Source organism: Trachypithecus francoisi, unplaced genomic scaffold (assembly GCF_009764315.1).
Source record: "Trachypithecus francoisi isolate TF-2019V2 unplaced genomic scaffold, Tfra_2.0 Lachesis_group4, whole genome shotgun sequence".
NCBI lineage: Eukaryota > Metazoa > Chordata > Mammalia > Primates > Cercopithecidae > Trachypithecus > Trachypithecus francoisi.
In genome coordinates this window covers 65,920,050-65,926,616 of record NW_022681469.1, presented here as the reverse complement: position 1 = coordinate 65,926,616, position 6,567 = coordinate 65,920,050, and positions in this window count along the sequence as shown.

Below are 6,567 nucleotides of genomic sequence, written 5' to 3'. Positions count from 1 at the left end.
AAGAAAAGTTGGCAGGGCGCGGTGGCTTCCACCTGTAATCTCAGCTCTTTGTGGGGCTAGGCAAGAGGATCACTTCAGCCCAGGAGTTCGAGACTAGCTTGCGGCAAAGGTGATACTCCATGTCACATTTAAGCAGGAGTATGAGGGTTGCTGAAATGGAAGAATTGCTTGAGCCAGGGAGGTTGAGGCTACAGTGAGACATGATCTCCATTGCACCATTGGGACAGAGTGAGACAGAGAGTATTTAAAAAAAAAAAAAGCTAATTACTTATGCGAATGTACACAAGTACTTGCTAATTTGATTCAGCACTTTATTTAATAATTCCAAAGGAAAAAGAAAAATTTTGCTTTTTTGTGGGAGTGGAGTTCTAAAAGGAGTTTATAACACAGCTCTTCATTTGCTAGGTCTCTCATTTTAATGGATAATGCATTCAACAGTATTTTACAGCAAATAAGAAAACTCCTCCTTGGACTGTAGCAAATTTTATTTTACTGTTCACTAAATCTTTCCAAAATTTTCCAGATCACTGAGGAGCAAATTCCTTCACCATCTCTGAAGAATTTAGTGTATTATTTTAAGACTTTCAACAATCACAGGATTTTTTAGTCTAAATTCAAAGTTTCTTTGGCATTACTCAAAACCCGTTGTGCTTCTCACTCAAAACCCTTTTATGGTTCTCATTTGTTTGTTCTCAACTAGCTCTATGTGCCAGTACACACCCAAAGATCTTTTTTAGACATAATTTTTAAGTCTATTTTACTGCTTCCCCCGACCCCCATGGCTTTCTCTTAACTAAACCTACATCTATTTTAGATGGGAATAACATAATCAATATAGTAACGCTATAGGAAAATATTTTTATTTTAAAACAAAAGAGGTACAAATGTAATTCAAATACAGTAATTAGAATTCCAACAAGACAGATTATCTGGGAAAATAATTACCCTCCTGACCAAAACACCTGAACAGAAGAAAATATACATAACGATGATTTTCAGAAATGACACAGATGAAAGAATTAGTAGACAATACCACTAAAACTGTTAAATATGTTCAAGAGGTTTGAGACATTGAGGCATGGAAGAAGTGAAAAGATTAAATCAAACTTCCAGAGATGAAAACAGCAATGTCTAAAAGGAAAAATAGATTGGATGAGATTAATGGCAGGTAACACTGCAAAAGAGAAGATTAGTAAATGAGAATACATAACAATAGAAATGATCCAAAATCAAATATAAGAAGAAAAAAATTGAAAAGATATTGATTCATGAGTGATTTGTTGTCATAACTTTAAGTAACTGAAAAATATAAAATTGGATTTCCCCAAGGACACCAAGAAAATATTTGAAAAATAATTAATTGACATTTTCCAGATTTGATTAAAAATGTTTACCCAGAGATCCAAAATCAACCTCAAGAATGTGCATTCATATTTGTGGGCACACATACACACTCTCTCTCCCAGTCTCTCTCTCTCTCTCATACACACACACACACACACACACACACAGACATACACACACAATAAATGATACTAAGGCAAATAGAATACTTTCTTTTTTTAAAGTAGTAGTTTCACTATTTTTATGGATCATATACATAATGGCAAAGTTAAATAAATTGACATTTTACTAATCACAAGAGCTTAGGCCTTTATTTGTGGTTTTGGACTTCATCCATTTGTGAGACATTCTTGTATTGCATAAAACTTTGTTGGGAAAGCAAATAAAATACTTTAAATGTGATACAGAAAAAAAAAAAAAAAATCTTAAAAGCGGCCAGAGACTAAAAGCACTTTTATTCAGAGAAACAAACATAATGATAAAAGTCAGCTTTTTAAAATCAGAAATTATGCAATCACAAGGCATTACAGTAACATCTTTTAAGAGTTAAAATAATAATGCTATCTTAGGATTCTGCTTAAAAAATGAAATAACTGACCAAATGAAGGTGAAGGTAAGACAATTTCAAATGTAGAAAACACACACACACAAAGGTCACCAGAATACCATAATAAAAATATGTTAAAGGACTTCCTTTAGGCAAAAGGAAAATATTCCTATGTGGAAATCTGGATTTACACAAAGGAATGAAGAGCACCAGGAATGGTTACTATGTCAGTAAACACAGGACATTGTTTTTATTTATTAATCTTAATAGCTAGGTGATTAAAGCAAAAAAAGCAAGATGATCTGTAGTATTTTAACTTACATATACAGAAGTGTGACATTGACAACAATAGCATAAATCTCAGGAGGGGAAAAGCAAAGTGTACTGTGGTAAGTTTCTTTCACTCTATGTGAAGTAGTATATCATTTGCAGAAAGACTATGGAAGTTAAAGATGATATATGCTATAAACCCTAATGCAGACTCCAGAAAAACAAAGAGGTAAATCTGTTACAGTCAATAAGGAAGATAAAATGGAATTTTAGACAAAATACCCAATTCATGGCACAATTTTTAGAAAGTACCAAGGAAGAAATAGAAAGCAAATAAAATGTGGCAGTTTAAGTCCAGCTATACCAATAACTACATTCAATATAAATAGTTTAAAAACTCCAATTAAGAAACGAATGTATATCAACTTAAAACAACTTCTAAAATGCAGAAATTGTCAGATGTGACAATAAAGCGAGACTCAATTATATGTTACTTATAAGATACTTTCATTGAATATGAAACCCAAAGTAAGCAGGAAAATAAGAAACAATAAAGATCAGAGCAGATATTAATAAAAAAACAGTAAAAGTATACTTAATTAATTAAAGCTGCTTCTTTGAGATCACTAAAAGACAATCTCTAACAATCCTGATAATGTAAAAAAGAGAGAAGACATAAATTACCAACATAAGGAATGAGTGAGTTGACAACACTGCTGATTCTACATATTGTAATGATATTAGGTTGGAGTTCACAAGGTTTCCCCTTTTGAAAGGTTACTGTTTTCCTTTTCTATTTTCTATGTGTTTGAAAAAAGTCACTAAGTTATGGAAATTTTTAAAAATTGAAACATTGGTGGCATGTATATTTTGTATATCAATGAATTTTTTATCTTTGTATACCATAGACTTCAGGCATGAATTACATACTGCTACTTAAGAAATGGTCAACAGGTACTGATAAGTTTTAAAGTGGCTAGGAGTTACAAAAATGCTGTTATTGAATGTTTGCATATATACTGCATTATATTTACATTTTTCCTTTTACCACTACTTATGCATCTAGATATCATAAACAGCTTGCTTTTAAGTTTAATGAATATATCCCAGTAGAATATACAGCTTATAACATTGAATGTACCATTAAAGCATGTCCTAAATATGAGAACTTGACCTTAAAACTTTTATGTATGAATGGGATTGAGGAATTGAAGTCTTCCATTTTAAAAATTAAAAACCTCTTATTGAATAGGGCACCTTTGTTACCTAAGAGATTTTAAAGACCTCGTCTTTTGATTGTCTGTTTGTTAATGGATTTAATTTCATTGATTAGATTCCAAACTCAGAATTTGTTGGGGAAAATGACTGACAAACTGTGGTTCAGCTTTTGTGAAGCACAAACATTTAATCACAGTTTGTGACAGCCAGCTAGAAACATATTTTGTTTTCTTCATTCTTATTTCTGCTTTGAGTGTTATCTTTCACTTTTAAAACTGAATTACATTTCTGTGTTTGATGTGGTGACACCAAGTGAACAGAACCATTTAAACGATAAGTTGAGGATTTAAATTATCCTGAATCTACCTCTCAGTAGTTCTCCCCATGAGAAATCAACAAAAAAGATATATTCCCACAAAATCTCAGAATCAGACGTGAGGAACTATTCTTCAGAATAAAACGAGAGAAGGTTTCAGGCAGCTCTAGTGTTAAAACTGGACAACAGACACACGTGAGCTCTTTGTTTCAGCTTTCAATACCAAGGACAATTTCTCTGAGTTTTGTGGATAGAAGGACTCATCAAAATGAGAATTTATTCCAGCACCTTACAATATAAGTAAGATAATTAAGTATCTTAATGTTAAAGTAACTTACCTTGTTGTTAGAGTATGCTTTAAGTCAAAATAATACATCAGAGATGTTCCCTTAATAAACAAGTTCAAATCTTCCTCACTTCCCCATGCTCTTAATATTACTCAGCAGTGCAGGGACCGGTAAGAAAGACAGGATCAGTAAGACACAATACAGAAGGTACACTTTCCCCTGTAATTCGGAAAGTAAAGGTAATTTGCTAAATGCCAATCTTTCTGGAAAGGTTTTTTTTTTTTTTTTGAAATAGAGGAAAACCATGTTCTCGTGTACATTTGTACATGAGATTAGATGGCCACTTTCATTTTTTCTTTTATATTCTTGGAATTTTCATTCTATCTTGGTTTTCATAATTGTATAATTATATTTCTGCAAATAATCATTTCCAAAAGTTATACCCAATTGTCCTATGTATTATCTCATTGTATTGTCTTCAACTTTTAGAAGTGGTAAATACTAATCTTGCTACAGGCATTCTGACTTCAATCAGATGCTTCCAATATTTAACTTTTTAGTAAAATGTTTCTTGCTATTCAGTCACTGATATCCTTTACGTAGATCAAGTTTGCAGAGTCTTTAAAGCTTGCTAAAGTTTTGTGTGTTTGTTACTTGGTTGTTTGGTTTTAGAAATAGACAATTATCTTTTTAATTTTTGTGGACACATAATAGGTGTATATCTTTATGGGTAACATGAGATATTCTGATACAGTGATGTGGTATGTAATAATCAGGGCAAATAGGGTATCTGTCAACTCATTTATCCTTTATGTTTCAAACAATCTAATTGTACTCTTTTAGTTATTTTTAAATAAACAATCAAATGATTTTTCCTATAGTCCTTCTGTTGGGCTAGCCAATACCAGACATTATTTATTATTTTTAACTATTTTATTGTACTCATTAACCATCACTCTTCCCTCCCAAGGACCCACCCCCTCCAGCCTCTGATAAACATCCTTCTACTCTCTATCTCCACAAGTTCAATTGTTTTAATATTTAGCTACCACAAATAAGTAAGAACAGGTGATGTTTGTCTTTCTGCACCTGGATTATTTCACTTAACATAATGACCTCCGATTCCATCCATATTGCAAATGACTGGATCTCATTTTTTATGGCTGAATAGTGCTCCATAGTGTATAAGTGCCACTTAAATGCTCTGGAAGAGTTTAAATATTAAAATTATTTGTTATTGATAGCTGGGAAGAAACTATGGTTGACTTCTTATCCTACTCCCTGTTCTGAGCTATCAAAAATCTCCAGGATTAAAGCAAGAATAAAATCTATCTTGCCATGTTGGCCAGGCTAGTCTCGAACTCCTGAACTCAGGAGATCCACCTGCCTTGGCCTCCCAAAGTGCTAGGATTACAGGCATGAGTCGCCGCGCCGGGCCAGGAAAATTCCTTTGGACATTTGGTCTTGACGAAGCATTCGTGACTAAGACCTGAAGAGTACTAGCAGTGAAAACAAAAATAGACAAACAAATGGGACTTAACTAAAATCCTCCTGCACAGCAAAAGATATAACCTACAGAGTTAGCAGACAACCTGCAGAATGGGACAAATTACTTATAAACTATACACCCAACGGGGGACTGATATGCAGAATTTATACGGAACTCAAGCAACTAAACAACAACAACAACAAAATAACCCCATTAAAAAGTGGGCAAAGGATATGAATAGGCATTTTTTAGAAGAAGATATACAAATGATAAACAAACATATGAAAAAAATTGTTACCTCTAATCATTAGAGAAAAGAAAATTAAATCCACAATAAAATATTATCTTGCACTAGTCAGAATGGCTATTATGAAAAAGTGAAACAGTAACAGATGTTAAAGATGAAGAGAAAAAGGAAAACTTACACATTGCTGGTCAGCATGTAAATAAGAATGCAGAATACAGTACACAGAATACAGCATGGAGATTTCTCAAATAGCTAAAAATAGAACTACCATTCAATCCCACAATGCCACTACTGGATATGTACCCAAAAGAAAAGAAATCAGGATGTCAAAAAGATAGGTGCACTCATATGCTTATCTCAGCACTATTCACAGTTGCAAAGATTTGGTATATGTATCCATCAGTAGATAAATGGATACAGAAAATGTGGTGCATATATACAATGGAATAGTATTCAGTTATAAAAAAAGAGTAAAATCATGTATTTTACAGCTACATGGATGGAACTGGAGGCCATTATCTTAAGTGAAACAACTCAGAAACAGAAAGGCAAATACTGCATGTTCTCACTTATGAGAAGAAGCTCAATAATGGGTATACATGGACATAGAATATGCAGTAATAGACACTGGAGATACAGAAGAGTGGATGGGGAAGAAAGAGATAGGAATGAGAAATTACTTATTTGGTACAGTGTACTTTATTTATGTGATGGTTACCCTAAAAGCCCAGACTTCAGCACTATACAATGTATCCATGTAACAAAACTGCATTTGAACCACTTAAGCGTATATAAACAAAAAAAGGAATAGGTACTGAGACTCCTTCAAGTTTAGGCCAACTCATTTAA